At 52.3% G+C, this 18,520-nt stretch overlaps 1 protein-coding gene across 3 annotated transcripts in view; it reads left to right on the plus strand.

The window, feature by feature from the left end:
• Positions 1 to 1,016: 1,016 nt before the first annotated feature.
• The window catches only part of tmem198b (transmembrane protein 198b), a 147,535-nt gene continuing 130,031 nt past the window's right edge, over positions 1,017 to 18,520 (plus strand). The window contains exon 1 of one of the 3 annotated variants that reach the window (XM_038790149.1): positions 1,017 to 1,168. The gene's annotated coding sequence lies outside the window, so the exon portion shown is untranslated. The remainder of the gene's footprint in view (positions 1,169 to 18,520) is intronic. The other 2 variants (XM_038790150.1, XM_038790152.1) reach the window with 2 other exon arrangements.

An 18,520-nucleotide genomic window follows, 5' to 3' on the forward strand; every position in this document is an offset into this window, starting at 1 on the left:
AGAGGGTCAGTACTGAGTGAGCGCTGCACTGTCAGAGGGTCAGTACTGAGGGAGTGCTGCACTGTCAGAGGGTCAGTATTGAGGGCGTGCCGCACTGTCAGAGGGTCAGTACTGAGGGAGTGCCGCATTGTCAGAGGGTCAGTACTGAGGGAGTGCCGCACTGTCACAGAGTCACTACTGAGGGAGTTCTGCACTGTCAGAGGGGCAGTACTGAGGGAGTGCTGCACTGTCAGAGGGTCAGTATTGAGGGCGTGCCGCACTGTCAGTGGGTCAGTACTGAGGGAGTGCCGCACTGTCAGAGGGTCAGTAGTGAGGGAGAGCCGCACTGTCAGAGGGTCAGTACTGAGGGAGTGCTGCACTGTCAGAGGGTCAGTGCTGAGGGAGTTCTGCACTGTGAGAGGGTCAGTGCTGAGGGAGTGCAGCATTGTCAGAGGGGCAGTACTGAGGTAGTGCCGCACTGTCAGAGGGTCAGTACTGAGGGAGTGCCCCACTGTCAGAGGGTCAGTGCTGAGGGAGTGCTGCACTGTCAGAGGGTCAGTACTGAGGGAGTGCCGCACTGTCAGAGGGTCAGTACTGAGGGAGTGCTGCACTGTCAGAGGGTCAGTAGTGAGGGAGTGCTGCATTGTCAGAGGGTCAGTACTGAGGGAGTGCTGCACTGTCAGAGGGTCAGTACTGAGGGAGTGCCGCACTGTCAGAGGGTCAGTACTGAGGTTACAGTACAATAATGATTATATTTGAAAAGTGCTACAGTTGCTGTAAAATGCTTTCCCAAATTGCGAGGTTGTGAAATATGTGATGGAAATGAAATGTCTTTGTGTGGAAGCAGCAGCCCAGTGCTGTTTGCATTGTGGATGAGCAGTGGCGGTAGTGAGGGAGGAGAATGGAGGATGAAGATGTGAGTGTGGTGACAATCCCTCTGCAATTGCTGCTCCCTCGGCTTTGCCACACAGTGTGTGAGCTGTGAGGAGGCGGAGTGAGGGAGTGCTGGCTGAGGGAGGGCTGGCTGAGGGAGGGTTATTCAGCACTCTCAGGGTTAATGTGTGTGTGCAGTGACAGGCTGCCTGCCGGGGTGGACCATTACAGAGCGGCAGAGGCTGCGGGCTGGATGGCAGGGGGAAGAAAGGGATTTGCGGGATGTGCCAGCGCTCAGCAGCTCGGAGAGAGGGAGGTAATGTACCGGGGGGGGGGCTCTGTGTGGGTCCGGGGGCTCTGTGTGGGTCAGGGGGCTCTGTGTGGGTGGGGGGCAGAGGGGAGGGGGTGGGTATGGAGGGAGGGACGAGGGGGTGGGGAGGGGGTAGGGAGAGAGGGGGTGGGTAGGGGAGGGGGTGGGTAGGGATGGAGGGAGGGGGTGGGTAGGGGAGGGGGTGGGTAGGGATGGAGGGAGGGGGTGGGTAGGGATGGAGGGAGGAGGGGGTGGGGAGGGGGCGGGAGGCTCTCGGTGTGCCGGGCAGACACAAACAAAGCCCTGGGCCGGACAGGAGTGAGGCGGAGGGCTGCAGCGGGAGGGACACTGACCCACACACTGACCCACACACACAGACCCACACACACACTGACCCACACACTGACCCACACACACAGACCCACACACAGACCCACACACAGTGACCCTCACACTGACCCCCACACACACACACACACACACTGACCCTCACATAGACCCACACACACACTGACCCACACACAGACCCACACACTGACCCACACACACAGACCCACACACAGACCCACACACACAGACCCACAGACCCACACACACACTGACCCTCACACACAGACTGACCCTCACACAGACCCACACACACACTGACCCTCACACAGACCCACCCTCACACAGACCCACACACACACTGACCCTCACACAGACCCACACACACACTGACCCTCACACACAGACTGACCCTCACACAGACCCACACACACACTGACCCTCACACACACACACACACTGACCCTCACACACACACACACACACTGACCCTCACACAGACCCACACACACACACACTGACCCTCACACAGACCCACACACACACACACTGACCCTCACACAGACCCACACACTCACACACACACTGATCCTCACACAGACCCACACACTCACACACACACTGACCCTCACACACACACACACACTGACCCTCACACAGACCCCACACACACACACTGACCCTCACACAGACCCACACACACACACACTGACCCTCACACAGACTCACACACACACTGATCCTCACACAGACCCACACACTCACACACACACTGACCCTCACACACACACACACACTGACCCTCACACAGACCCACACACACACACACTGACCCTCACACAGACTCACACACACACTGACCCTCACACAGACCCACACACACACTGACCCTCACACAGACTCACACACACACTGACCCTCACACAGACCCACACACTCACACACACACTGACCCTTACACAGACCCACACACTCACACACACACTGACCCACACACTGACCCACACACACACTGACCCTCACACAGACCCACACACACACACTGACCCTCACATATACCCACACACACACACACTGACCCTCACACAGACCCACACACACACAGAACCACACACAGACCCACACACATACCCACACACTGACCCTCACACAGACCCACACACAGCCCCACACACTGACCCTCACACAGACCCACACACACTGATCCACACACAGACCCACACACACACTGACCCACACACAGAGCCACACACACACCCACACACACACTGACCCTCACACAGTTCCCCACACCCACACACACACTGACCCTCACACAGACCCACACACAGAGCCACACACAGAGCCATACACACACTGACCCTCACACAGACCCACACACACTTACCCTCACACAGACCCACACACACACTGACCCTCACACAGACCCACACACACACTGACCCTCACACAGACCCACACACACACACACACACACACCCTGACCCTCACACAGACCCACACACAGGCCCACACACTGACCCTCACAGAGACCCTCACACACACAGACACACACACACACTGACCCACACACAGACCCACACACAGAGCCGCATACACACCCACACACACACTGACCCCACACCGACCCCCACACCCACACACACACTGACCCTCACACAGAGCCACACACACACTGACCCGCACACAGACCCCCCCACACACACACACACTGACCCTCACTCAGACCCACACACTCACACACACACTGACCTGACCCTCACACAGACCCACACACATACCCACACACTGACCCTCACACAGACCCACACACACACTGACCCGCACACAGACCCCCCCACACACACACACACTGACCCTCACACAGAGCCACACACACACTGGCCCTCACACAGACCCACACACACACTGACCCGCACACAGACCCCCCCACACACACACACTGACCCTCACTCAGACCCACACACTCACACACACACTGACCTGACCCTCACACAGACCCACACACATACCCACACACTGACCCTCACACAGACCCACACACACACTGACCCACACACACACCCGCACACAGATGCACACACACACCCACACACACACTGATCCCCACACAGACCCACACACAGAGCCACACACAGAGCCACACACACAGTGACACTCACACAGACCCACACACACACTGACCCTCACACAGACCCACACACTCACACTGACCCTCACACAGACCATCACACCCACACACACACACTGACCCTCACACAGACCATCACACCCACACACACACACTGACCCTCATACAGACCCACACACTCACACACACACTGACCCACACACAGAGCCACACACACCCACACACAGACCCATACACAGACACTTACACACTGACCCACACACACACCCACACACAGACCCATACACAGACACATACACACTGACCCACACACATACCCACACACAGACCCATACACAGACACATACACACTGACCCACACACCCACACACACATAGACCCATACACAGACACATACACATGCCCGCCCGGGGAGAGCTGCCGATATGTGGATGTCCCTGTCTGTGTGTGTGTGGGTGGGGGGGGGGGGGGGGGGTTAATCGGGGTGTGTGTGGGGGGGGGGGGGAGTTAATGGTGGTGTGTGGGGGGGGGTTAAATGGGGTGTGTGGTGGTTAATGGGGTGTGTGGGGAGGGGATTAATGGGGGGGGGGTTAATGGGGGTGTGTGGGGGGGGTAATGTGTGTGTGTGTGGGGGGGGGGTTAATGGGGGTGTGTGTGTGGGGGGTTTAATTGGAGGTGTGTGTGTGGGGGGTTTAATGGGGGTGTGTGTAGGGGGTTTAATGGGGGTGTGTGTGGGGTTTTAATGGTGGTGTGTGTGGGGGGGGTTAATGAGGGTGTGTGGGGGGGGGTTAATGGGGGGGTGGGGTGGGTTAATTGGGGGTGTGTGTGGGGGTGGTGTTAATGGGGTGTGTGTGTGGGGGGGTTAATGGGTGTGTGTGTGAGGGGGGTTAATGGGGTGTGTGTGAGGGGGGTTAATGGGTGTGTGTGTGAGGGGGGTTAATGGGTGTGTGTGAGGGGGGGGGTTAATGGGTGTGTGTGTGAGGGGGGGTTAATAGGGGTGTTGGGGGGGTTTATGGGGGGTGTGTGGGGGGGGTTAATGGGTGTGTGTGTGAGGGGGGTTAATGGGTGTGTGTGGGGGGGTTAATAGGGGTGTGTGGAGGGGTTAATGGGTGTGTGTGTGAGGGGGGTTAATAGGGGTGTGTGGGGGGGGTTAATGGGTGTGTGTGGGGGAGGGTTAATGGGTGTGTGTGGGGGGGGGGTTAATGGGTGTGTGTGTGAGGGGGGGTTAATGGGTGTGTGTGTGGGGGGGGGTTAATAGGGGTGTTGGGGGGTAAATAGGGGTGTTGGGTTTATGGGGGGTGTGTGGGGGAGGGTTAATGGGTGTGTGTGTGGGGGGGTTAATAGGGGTGTGTGGGGGGGTTAATGGGTGTGTGTGGGGGGGAGTTAATGGGTGTGTGTGTGAGGGGGGGGTTAATGGGTGTGTGTGTGAGGGGGGGGTTAATGGGTGTGTGTGTGGGGGGGTTAATAGGGGTGTTGGGGGGTAAATAGGGGTGTTGGGGGGGTTTATGGGGGGTGTGTGGGGGAGGGTTAATGGGTGTGTGTGTGTGGGGGGTTAATAGGGGTGTGTGGGGGGGTTAATGGGTGTGTGTGTGAGGCGGGCTAATAGGGGTGTTGGGGGGGTTAATAGGGGTGTGTGGGGGGGTTAATGGGTGTGTGTGTGAGGGGGGTTTATGGGTGTGTGTGTGAGGGGGGTAATGGGTGTGTGTGTGAGGGGGTTAATATCGGTGTGTGGGGGGGTTAATGGGTGTGTGTGGGGGAGGGTTAATGCGGGTGTGTGTGTGTGTGTGGGAGGGGTTCTCTCTATCTCAGCCTCTCTGTTGTTCAGTTGCTGGTCTGCCGCTCGGGGGGGCTGAGGTTCTCTGAGGGTCACAGTAACCATGGGTGTGGGGGGTGTCTGTGTGTGACCATGGGTGTGTGGGGGGGGGGGGGTGAGGTTTGCGTTGGGCTGTGGGGGGTTGGGGTGTGTGTGGGGGGGGTGTGGGTTTAGGGGGGTGAGGTTTGGTGTAGTGGTGGAGGTTGGGTGTGGGGGGTACAGGGGCAGGGTGTGTGTGGGGTCGGTGGGGCGTGGGCAGGGTCCAGGGACAGTGCTGTGTGGGGGGGGTGGGAGTATGGGGAGTGGGGGTACAGTGTGTGTGTGGGGGGGGGGGGGGTGTTACAGTGGGGTGGGGGCAGGGGGGGCAGAGGGGGGTGGGGATGGGGAGGGCGGGCTCTCACACATCCACAAACACACCCAGGCACACACCCAGACATACAACCACAAACACACCCACACACAATCCCAGACACACAAACCCACACACACACACCCACACCCAGACACACACCCACACACACACAGACATACAACCACAAACACACCCACACACAATCCCACACACACACACCCACACACACACCCACACCCACACACACACAGACATACAACCACAAACACACCCAGACACACACCCACATACACACATACCCAGACACACAACCACATACACACCCAGACATAAACACACACACCCAGACATACACACACCCAAACACACACACCCAGACACACACACACACACACACAGACATACACACACCCAAATACACACATACAGCCAGACGCACACACACGGACACACAGCAATACCCACACTGCATGGTTCTGTGTGATTGTGGAAATCAGAGCTTTTTAATTGTGATTGTTTAAAATGACGGAATCTGCTTTTTGAGACGGAGCCTGAGAGAGAAAATCTCCCGGGTGAAGGATGGAGAGATTCAAATAACAACAATAATGGAGAAGGTTATCTGTTCGTCGGCAGCTGTGTGTGAGCGAATGTGTGTGTGGGTGTGTATAGGTGCTGTATGTTGGGTGTTGTGTGTGGGTGAGTGTATGTGGGTGTGGGTGTGTGTGGGATTGTTATATGATATGGATGTGTGCGGGGGGAGGGGGCTGTGTGTGTATGTTGGTGTGTGTGTGTGTGTGGGGAGTTGTGTGTGGGGTGGTTGTGGGTGTATGTTAGTGCGTATGGGGTATTGTGTGTGGGGGATTGTGTGCGTAAGTTGATGTGTGTAGGTTAGGGTGGGGATTTGTGTGGGTGGGTGTGTGTGTAGAAGGTGTATGGCTGAGGGTGTGTGGATGGAAATGTGTGAGTGTGAGTGTGTGAACCAAGAACAAATAAAACTACAGCATAGGAACAGGCCCTTCGGCCCTCCCAGCCTGCGCCGATCCAGATCCTTTATCTAAACCTGTCCCCTATTTTCCAAGGTCTACTTCTCTCTGTTCCCCGCCCGTTCATATACCTGTCTAGATGCCTCTTAAATGATGCTGTCGTGCCCACCTCTACCACCTCCGCTGGTAAAGCGTTCCAGGCACCCACCACCCTCTACGTAAAAAAACTTTCCACGCACATCTTCCTTAAACTTTCCCCCTCTCACCTTGAAATCATGACCCCTTGTAACTGACACCCCCACTCTTGGAAAAAGGTTGTTGCTATCCACCTGTCCATACCTCTCATAATTTTGTAGACCTCAATCAGGTCTCCCCTCAACCTCCGTCTTTCCAATGAAAACAATCCTAATCTACTCAACCTTTCTTCATAGCTAGCACCCTCCATACCAGGCAACATCCTGGTGAACCTCCTCTGCACCCTCTCCAAGGCATCCACATCCTTCTGGTAATGTGGCGACCAGAACTGCACGCAGTATTCCAAATGTGGCCGAACCAAAGTCCTATACAACTGTAACTTGACCTGCCAACTCTTGTACTCAATACCCCGTCCGATGAAGGCAAGCATGCTGTATGCCTTCTTGACCACTCTATCAACCTGCGTTGCCACCTTCAGGGTATAATGGACCTGAACTGCCAGATCTCTCTGTACATCAATTTTCCCCAAGACCCTTCCATTGACCATATAGTCCGCTCTTGAATTTGATCTTCCAAAATTCATCACCTCGCATTTGCCTGGATTGAACTCCATCTGCCATTTTTCTGCCCAACTCTCCAATCTATCTATATTTTGTTGTATTCTCTGACAGTCCTCCTCGGAGGGTTGTGTGTGGATGTGTGTGGATGGGGCTGAGTGTGGGTTTGTGTGAGTGGATGTGTGTGAGGGATGTGTGTGGAAAGTGTGGGTGTGTGGATGGGTGTGGGACGGTGTGTGGATGGGTGTGTGAGGATGTGTGGGTGGGTGTGGATGGGTGTGTGTGAGTGTGTGGATGGGTGTGTGTGAGGGTGTGTGTGAGGGTGTGTGGATGGGTGTGTGTGAGGATATGTGGATGGGTTTGTGTGAGGATGTGTGGATGGGTGTGTGAGGGTGTGTGGATGGGTGTGTGGGAGGGTTTATTGATGGGTGTGTGGGGTGTGTGGGAGGGTGTGTGTGAAGGTATGTGAATAGGTGTGCGTGAGGGTGTGTGGATGGGTGTGTGAGATGGTGTGTTGGTGCATATGAGGGTGTGTGGGAGGGTGTGTGTGATGGTTTGTGGATGGATGTGTGTGAGGATGTGTGGATGTGCGTGTGTGAGGGTGTCTGGATGTGCGTATGTGAGGGTGTCTGGATGGGCGTGTGTGAGGGTGTCTGGATGGGTGTGTGTGGATGGGTGTGTGTGATGGTGTGTATGAGGGTGTGTGTGAGGGTGTGTGTGAGGGTGTGTGTGAGGGGGAGTGTGAGGGTGTGTGGATGAGTTTGTGGGAAGGTACGTGTGAGGGTGTGTGTGAGGGGATGTGTGTTGGTGTGTGTGAGGGGATGTGTGTTGGTGTGTGTGAGGGGATGTGTGTTGGTGTGTGTGAGGGGATGTGTGTGAGGGTGTGTGTGAGGGTGTGTGTGAGGGGGTGTGTGTGAGGGGGTGTGTGTGAGGGTGTGTGTGAGGGGATGTGTGAGGGAGTGTGTGAGGGGGAGTGTGAGGGTGTGTGGATGGGTTTGTGTGAGGGTGCGTGTGAGGGTGCGTGTGAGGGTGTGTGTTGGTGTGTGTGTTGGTGTGTGAGGGGGTGTGTGAGGGTGTGTGTGAGGGGATGTGTGAGGGTGTGTGTGAGGGGATGTGTGAGGGGATGTGTGAGAGGAAGGGAGGACGAGAGTGGGAGAAGAGAGGGTTGCTGACAGTGGAGTACCCTCTGATTCCCCTCCACTCTCTCCGCTTCTCACTCTCTGTCCTGCTCAGGCTTGTTCTTCACTGGTTAGACCCCAGTATCTGACTGAACCACAGAGGCTGAGTGGGGTGGTAGTATATTTTTAACGATTATGAACTTCTCCCTTTGTGACACAGAAACCTTTCTAAACACAGCTCGTTATGAAATGAAATGAAAATGAATGAACTGAATTGTATTTCTCCTGTTGTGATGCCTTTGCCATGGTGTTGGGTTTGGTTGCTGACCAGTGAGTGAGTGGTCACTGGCCGTACACATTGCACGGACGAAATGTCCCTTTAAGGCTGAGATGAGAAGGAATTTGTTTGCTTTCCGAGGATTGTTAGTCTGTGAGGTTTTTTTCCCAGCGAGCGTGGAGGCTGAATCACTGGATATATTCGAGATTGAGTGAGGCAGACTTTTGATCAGCAAGGGGGTCAAGGGTCATAGGAAACGTGGAGTTGGGACCACAATCAGATCAGCCATGATCTCGAGGGGCCGAGTGGCCTACTACTGATCCTAGCTCCCGTGTTCTTGTAATGTTTCTTGTGCCTGGCTCAAGTACCACACACACGCAAGTTGGTAGATGAGCCACCGCAGTTAGGAGAGCAGTCGACCTTTGAGCAGGAGGTTCATTTCATCCACCTTATTTTCTCACCAGCCCCACTCAGTTAGAAAGATTCCTGTTCCTTCATATTACTACGCAGGACGGAGCGGCACAATAACAGGCCATTCGGCCCAGCCGTTCCATACCGGTGTTGGTCATCCTGTTGAACCTCCTCCTAAGCTCCCTCTTCCAGATGTTTGAAACAAACCTGTTGGACTTTAACCTGGTGTTGTAAGACTTCTTACTGTCTTCCAGATGTGACATTAAAACGAGGCCCCCTTTACCCCCTCGGGAGGGGAGGGGGGCGGGGGGGGACATAATCGATCCCATGGCCACCATTTTTAGGAAGAACAAGGCAGTTAGCTCAGGTGTCCCGGCCAACGTTTATCCCTCAAAGTCCTTGAGTTTCGAAAGATGGAGGAGTGACCTCATTGAAACTTCCAAAGCTCTCTCACAGGGCGTGACAGAGTAGATGTGGAGAGGCTGCTCCCCCCCTGGCCGGGGGGAGGCTAGAACCAGGGGGCACAGTCTCAGGACAAAGGGCAGGCCATTAGGGGACCGAGAAGACGAGGAATGTTTCATGAAGAGGGTGACGTTCCCAGAGGGTCGTGGAAGCTCACCCATTGAGCATGTTCGAGGCAGAAGATTTCGGGAGACTAAAGGCATCAAGGGATATGGAGACAGTGTGGGAAAGCGGCATTGATGTAGCTGGCCAACCACAACCTAATTAAATGGTGGAGCTGACTCGGGGAGCCAAATGGCCTATTCCTCCTCCAGTGCTGCTCAGCAAGGTCTAGTCCCACGCCAGCCCTGCAAATTTGATTTGATTTGATTTTTTAATGTCACATGTATTAGTACACAGTGAAAAGTATTGTTTCTTGCATGCTGTACAAACAATGCATACCGTACATAGGGAAGGAAGGAGAGACTGCAGAATATAATGCTACAGTCATAGCAAGGTGTAGAGAAACGATCAACTTAATACGAAGTAGGTCCATTCAAACATCTGATGGCAGTAATGAAAAATGAAATGAAAATCGCTTATTGTCACAAGTAGGCTTCAATTAAGTTACTGCGAAAAGCCCCTAGTCGCCACATTTCGGCGCCTGTTCAGGGAGGCTGGTATGGGAATTGAACCGTGGTGCTGGCCTGCCTTGGTCTGCTTTAAAAGCCAGCGATTTAGCCCAGTGTGCTAAACCAGCCCCTAAACCAGTAGGGAAGTAGGCTTGAGTCGTTTGTTACGTGACCTCAAACTTTGGTATCTTTTTCCTGACGGAAGGAGGTGGAAGAGAGTATGTCCGGGGTGCATGGGGGTCCTTAATTATGCTGGCTGCCTCTCTGAGGCAGCGGGAATTATAGATAGAGTCAATGGATGGGAGGCTGGTTTGCGTGATGGACTGGGCTACATTCACGACCTTTCGTAGTTTCCTGCGGTCTTGGGCAGAGCAGGAACCATACCAAGCTGTGATACAACCAGAAAGGATGCTTTCTATGGTGCATCTGCCGAAGTTGGTGAGGGTCGTAGCTGACATGCCAAATTTCCTTAGTCTTCTGTTTTCTCTTCAGGTGTTTATCCAACTCCCTTTTGAAAGCCTCGAGAGTCAGGGGCTGGTTTAGCTCACTCGGCTAAATCGTTGGCTTTTAAAGCAGACCAAGCAGGCCAGCAGCTCGGTTCGATTCCCGTACCAGCCTCCCCGGACAGGTGCCAGAATGTGGCGACTAGGGGCTTTTCACAGTAACTTCATTGAAGCCTACTCGTGGCAATAAGCAATTTTCTTTTCATTTCATTTTCTACCTCCACCACACTCTCAGGCAGCACACACCACACCCTAACCATCCGCCACGTAAAAATAATGTTCCTCATATTGCCTGAGGTCCATTTGCCAATCACCTGAAGTGGGTCCTCTGGTTCTTGATCTTTCTACCAATAGGAACACTTTCTCCCTGTCTGTTGTGCCCAGACCCCTCATGATTTTGAACACCTTTGACTCTTTCTTTTCAGCCTTCTCTTCCCAGGAAAAATAGTCCTAACTTCTCCAATCTATTATCATACGGACAACATGGCAGCACAGTGGTTAGCACTGTTACTTCACAGCTCCAGGGTTCGATCCCTGGCTTGGGTCACTGTCTGCGCAGAGTCTGCAGGTTCCCCCCCCCGTGCCTGCGTGGGTTTCCCCCGGGTGCTCCAGTTTCCTTCCACAGTCCAAAGAAAATGAAATGAAATGAAAATCACTTATTGTCACAAGTAGGTTTCAAATGAAGTTACTGTGAAAAGCCCCTAGTCGCCACATTCCGGCGCCTGTTTGGGGAGGCTGGCACGGGAATTGAACCGTGCTGCTGGCCTGCCTTGGTCTGCTTTCAAAGCCAGCGATTTAGCCCTGTGCTAAACAGCCCCAGATGACCAGCAGCCACAGAAGCACTTCTCCACGTGTTATGCAGGGGCTTTTCACAGTAACTTCATTTGAAGCCTACTTGTGACAATAAGCAATTTTCATTTCATTTCATGTACTGATGTCATGAGAGGCGCTATATAAATGCGATTTCCTGTTTTGAAATGCCAACCCAGGGAGGGTGATGGGGATTCCCGGGGAGATTTTCCCATTTGAATGTCGACTGCAGGGTTTCCTATCGATCCCCCAACAGCCTCTCACTGGAAAGGTCCAGACACACACCCGTATCGCAATCTATAGTGTGGAATATCGCTGGATGATACTCCAAAAATGATTGGGAGGGGGTGGGCGAGGGGGGGGCGGGGGAGAGGTGTTCCAGCTTGCCTGTGACGCTCATCATGAACAAATGACCTGGTGTCAATCACTAGCTGGCGGAGCCGAAGGGACTATTGTTGATGAGAATGGAGTAAAAACAATCAGCGTTCAGAGACTCTTGGTTATATTCCCAGCAACGTTCTGTCGCTAAAAAGCCGGCAAGACTGGTGTACTCCAGTCTAATCCACTGAACTTCCCATAAGCCTCCTGGATAGGCCAGACTCCCCATTGCGCAGTCGTCTGTCCTTGGCGGCCAGCCACAGACAGGATGAACTCCCGCTGCGAGGCCCAGTCTGTCTCCAGCCCGGTGCCAGACGGTGGCTGGAGGCAGTGTCATTCTCTGCCCTCTCTCCTCCAGCCAGGAAATGGCTGTTTGGGGACAGTGAGGGGGGGGGGGGGGGGGGGGGGAGGCAGAATGAAGAGTGGGGGACAGATGAACACTGCACTTGCTCATCGCTGCCAATCTGACCCTTGCCGATTTCCAGGCTGCCTCTTTCCTCACCATCACTCCTTCAATGCATCGCACCCCTCTTTGGCCCCTTCACGCAGTGCTGGGGGTGAGAACATAAGAACTAGGAGCAGGAGTCGGCCATCTGGCCCCTCGAGCCTGCTCCGCCATTCAATGGGGTCATGGCTGATCTTTTGTGGACTCAGCTCCACTTTCCGGCCCGAACACCATAACCCTTAATCCCTTTATTCTTCAAAAAACTATCTATATCTTAAAACTATTTAATGAAGGAGCCTCAACTGCTTCACTGGGCAAGGAATTCCATAGATTCACAACCCTTTGGGTGAAGAAGTTTCTCCTAAACTCAATCCTAAATCTACTTCCCCTTATCTTGAGGCTATGCCCCCTAGTTCTGCTTTCACCCGCCAGTGGAAACAATCTGCCCGCATCTATCCTATCTATTCCCTTCATAATTTTATGTGTTTCTAACAGATCCCCCCTCATCCTTCTAAATTCCAACGAGTACAGTCCCAGTCTATTCAACCTCTCTGCGTAATCCAACCCCTTCAACTCTGTGATTAGCCTAGTGAATCTCCTCTGTACACCTTCCAGCGCCAGTACGTCCTTTCTCAGGTAAGGAGACCAAAACTGAACACAATACTCCAGGTGTGGCCTCACTAACACCTTATACAATTGCAGCATAAACTCCCAAGTCTTAAACTCCATCCCTCTAGCAATGAAGGACAAAATTCCATTCGCTTAATCACCTGTTGCACCTGTAAACCTACTTTTTGTGACTCATGCACAAGCACACCCAGGTCTCTCTGCACAGCAGCATATTTTAATATTTTATCATTTAAATAATAATCCCTTTTGCTGTTATTCCTGCCAAAATGGATAACCTCACATTTGTCAACAATGTATTCCATCTGCCAGAACCTAGCCCATTCACTTAAACTATCTAAATCCCTCTGCAGACTTCCAGTATCCTCTGCATGTTTTGCTTTACCACTTATCTTAGTGTCATCTGAAAACTTGGACACATTGACCTTGGTCCCCAACTCCAAATCATCTATGTAAATTGTGAACAATTGTGGGCCCAACACGGATCCCTGAGGGACACCACTAACTACTGATTGCCAACCAGAGAAACACCCATTAATCCCAACTCTTTGCTTTCTATTAATTAACCAATCCTCTATCCATGCTACTAGATAGATAGATAGAGATAGAGAAATACAGCACAGAACAGGCCCTTCAGCCCACGATGTTGTGCCGAACTTTTGTCCTAGGTTAATCATAGAATTTTGGACACTAAGGGCAATTTATCATGACCAATCCACCCAACCTGCACATCTTTGGACTGTGGTAGGAAACCGGAGCACCCGGAGGAAACCCACGCGCACACGAGGAGGATGTGCAGACTCCGCACAGACATTGACCCAAGCCGGAATCGAACTTGCGACCCTGGAGCTGTGAAGCAATTGTGTTATCCACAATGCTACCGTGCTGCCCTTAACTTTACCCTGCTACTACTTTACCCTTAATGCCATGCATCTTTATCTTATGCAGCAACCTTTTGTGTGGCACCTTGTCAAAGGCTTTCTGGAAAGCAGAACCATTGGCTGCCCTCCCTTCACTTCCCAACCAAACACTCATCCTTCTGGTGTTCCAGATAGACAGACCAATAGGTAGATAGACAGACAGATATATAGGGAGACATGATGTGGATGTCCCGAAGCGTGGTACATTGGCCAGACCATGCAGACGCTGCGACAACGAATGAACGGACATCGCGCGACAATCACCAGGCAGGAATGTTCCCTTCCAGTCGGGGAACACTTCAGCAGTCAAGGGCATTCAGCCTCTGATCTCCGGGTAAGCGTTCTCCAAGGCGGCCTTCAGGACGCGCGACAACGCAGAATCGCCGAACAGAAACTTATAGCCAAGTTCCGCACACATGAGTACGGCCTCAACCGGGACCTGGGATTCATGTCGCATTACATTCACCCCCCACTATCTGGCCTGGGCTTGCGAAATCCTACCAACTGTCCAGGCTTGAGACAATTCACACCTCTTTAACCCGGGGTTACCCCTATCTCTGGATCTGTAAAGATTCAATTACCTGCAAATGCTCGCATTCTAAGCATTGTCTGGCATCTTTGACTTTGTCTATATATGTTTCTGGAACATACCTCTTCCTTCACCTGAGGAAGGAGCAGTGCTCCGAGAGCTAGTGTTTGAAACAAACCTGTTGGACTCTAACCTGGTGTTGTAAGACTTCTTATTATAGGGAGACAGGCCAATTGCAATGTCCTCGCAAGCCATTCGCTTCAAGGGCAATTAGGAATGGCAATAAATACTGGCCCTGCCAGCGATGCCTACATCCCATGACGGGATGGATAGATAGAGAGTTAGAGAGTTAGAGAGATAGAGAGATAGATAGATAGAGAGTTAGAGAGTTAGAGAGTTAGAGAGATAGAGAGATAGAGTTAGAGAGATAGAGAGACAGAGAGACGGAGTGTTGGAGTGTTGGAGTGTTGGAGTGTTGGAGTGTTGGAGTGTTGGAGTGTTGGAGTGTTGGAGTGTTGGAGTGTTGGAGTGTTGGAGAGTTGGAGAGTTGGAGAGTTAGATAGATAGATGGATGGATAATAGACAATTCTTAAAATAGCAATCAAATATAAATTAAAATGTTCAATATACAAATTATGACAATATGTTGCAAATTGCAGGTTGTTAGGATGTAGGACGTTGCCAAGGTTCCTTATACAGCACCTTCCAAACCCACGGCCACCACCATCTAGAACAGGGGTGGGCAAACTACGGCCCGCGGGCCGCATGCGGCCCGCCAAAGGTATTTCTGCGGCCCACCAAGTCATTAAAAAAAAAAAAAAAATTTGTTTTTTAAAATTTTTTTTTTTTAATTTTTTTTTTTAAGGTTAATGGGGGCGGGCTGTTGGGTTACTTACTGGTATAGGGTGGATACGTTGACTTGAGTAGGGTGATCATTGCACGGCACAACGTCGAGGGCCGAAGGGCCTGTTCTGTGCTGTACTGTTCTATGTTCTATATGAGGCGCCCAGAATCATAACCGGGTGAAGTAATTATTTTACTTAATATACTATGCGGCCCTTTGTGAATTGTGAATTTCTGAATGTGGCCCTTGCATGGAAAAGTTTGCCCACCCCTGATCTAGAAGGACAAGAGCAGCAGATACCTGGGAACCCCACCACCTGGAGGTTCCCCTCCAAGTCACTCACCACCCCGACTTGGAAATATATCGGCCGTTCCTTCACTGTCGCTCGGGCAACATCCTAGACCTCCCTCACAGCACAGTGGGTGTACCTACACCTGGAGGACTGCAGCGGTTCTAGAAGGCGGCTCACCACCACCTTCTGAAGGGCAACTAGGGACGGGCAATAAATGCTGGCCTAACCAGCGACGCCCACATCCCGTAAATTAATTTTTTTAATGTGTTGACGGCTGGGTGGGTATGTGTGCTTGTAAGGAATCACTGCAGTCACAGGCTTGTGTTTGCACACATTCACTGTTTGGGGGGGGGGGGGGGGGGGGGGTCCTGCAGAGTGCTCACAAATAGCAGTGAGGCTGGGACAGTTGTGAGAGTTTGTTCTCCACACATGACCTGTGCTTGATGCTGGCACTGCCTGAGATATTCTCAAAGGGAAAGTGAAAACGAGCGAGTGTAGAGTTACCCTCAGGCAGAGGGATGATACAGGCCATTTATTGCCCATCCCTAGTCACCCTGAGCAGTCGTGTGTTTGCTGAGTTCTCCCTTGAGGAGTCATGACGATATTTGCAACCCACAAACCATTTGGCCCATCTGATCCATGCTGGTGTTAATACTCCACATGAGCCAGATCCAACCCCTTTTCCCCTCACTCTGTCAGTATATAATTCTATTCCTTTTTCTCTCTCTTATATTGACCTAACATCCCCATAAATACCCATTTGCGTCAGTCACTCGCTGCAGTAGTGAGTTCCACATCCTCACGACGCACAACGTGAACGAGGAGAGCATCCTGCGCTCGAAGCCTCTGAGATCAGGAGCGGCTCGTTTACTGGCAGCTGGCTGACAAGCCCTATTGCTGCTCTTCTGGTAAATCAATTCAACTCAGCTTTACTGTTTACCACGTCAGGAGTGGGACTCGTGACCCGAAGGAACATTTTAAATGTTTCCTTTTAGCCTCTGTCTCCAGCGTTCCGGCCTTTGCCAGACTGTCGGGAGAGAACTTCTCCGATCCTTTCTGGCCGCAAGAATCCTAATGTGAAGTGGCTTTGAGCAGCCTGCGCGCATCAGCACCGCAAAATGTCCCAAAGTGCTTCTTTGGGAGAACAATGAGAGTAGGGTGGGATCGAGGTTAAAATGGGCTAACTCAAGGGGACAGGTTGCATAGGCTAGGCTCATATTCACTTGAGTGCAGAAGATTGAGGCCTAACCAAACAGATAATAGGCCCACTACAGAGAAACTATTTCCTCTGGCTGGGTGGGGGGGCGTCCTGAAGAAGGGGGGGGGGGGGGGGAATATTCAAACTGGGCTCTTCAGCATCATGTCAGAAAATGAGTTTGGGGGGGGGGGGGTGGTTTAGAACAAAGAACAAAGAAAAGTACAGCACAGGAACAGGCCCTTCGGCCCTCCAAGCCTATGCCAACCATGCTGCCCGTCTAAACTAAAATCTTCTACACTTCTCTATTCCAATCCTATTCATGTATTTGTCAAGATGCCCCTTCAACGTCACTATCGTCCCTGCTTCCACCACCTCCTCCGGCAGCGAGTTCCAGGCACCCATTACCCTCTGTGTAAAAAACTTGCCTCGTAGATCTCCTCTAAACCTTGCCCCTCGCACCTCAAACCTATGCCCCCTAGTAATTGACCCCTCTATCCTGGGAAAAAGTCTCTGACTATCCACCCTGTCTATGCCCATCATTATTTTGTAGACCTCTATCAGGTCGCCCCTCAATCTCCGTTGTTCCAGTGAGAACAAACCGAGTTTATTCAACCGCTCCTCATAGCTAATGCCCTCCATACCAGGCAACATCCTGGTAAATCTCTTCTGCACCCTCTCTAAAGCCTCCACATCCTTCTGGTAGTGTGGCGACTAGAATTGAACACGATACTCCAAGTGTGGCCTAACTAAGGTTCTATACCTGGAATCTGGAAGTCTCTCCCTTAAAGAGGTTGGGCAAGAATTGAAAATATCGAGGTTGGGGCTGAAGGTGGTGCATAGAGCACACCTCGTAAGGGCGAGGATGAGCCAGCTCTTTGAAGGGGTAGAAGATGTGTGTTAACGTTGGTGGGGTGGGTGGGGGGGGGCTCGCAAGCCACGTTCATATGCTTTGGTCCTGTCCAAAGCTGGAGGATTACTGGAGGAGGTTTTTAGGATAATCTCTAAAGTGGTGCACTTGAAACTGGACCCGGGCCCCCGGGAGGCCATATTCGGGGTGTCGGACCAGCCAGGGTTGGAATCGGGTGCGGAGGCAGATGTTGTAGCCTTCGCCTCGTTGATCGCCCGAAGGCGGATCCTGTTGGGATAGAGAGCAGCCTCTCCACCCTGTGCCCTGGCGTGGCAGGGGGGACCTGTTGGAATTCTTGACTCTTGAGAAGGTCAAATTTGAACTGAGGGGAAGGATGGAGGGGTTCTACAATTCATGGGCGTTATTCGTCATGCACTTTCGACAATTGGATTCCATCGAACATGGGGGGGGGGGGTTGGGAGGAGGGGGACCGTATGTTTTAATGGTGACGATGGGTGATTCCTGATTCCCTTTTGTTATTTGTTTATGTGGACAAGCGAGCTGCTGTTTGGTGGGAGGATGGGATTGTTGTTGTTGATATGGAGATTGACATTGCATTCATTACTGATTATTGTTGGTGGGTGTAAATTTGGGAGAAAACGTGAAAAAGAAGGAGAATAAAAATATTTTTTAAAAATGAAATGTCCACACTGGTATTGGTAGCATGT

This window comes from Scyliorhinus canicula, chromosome 2 (assembly GCF_902713615.1).
Source record: "Scyliorhinus canicula chromosome 2, sScyCan1.1, whole genome shotgun sequence".
NCBI classification, from domain to species: Eukaryota; Metazoa; Chordata; class Chondrichthyes; order Carcharhiniformes; family Scyliorhinidae; genus Scyliorhinus; species Scyliorhinus canicula.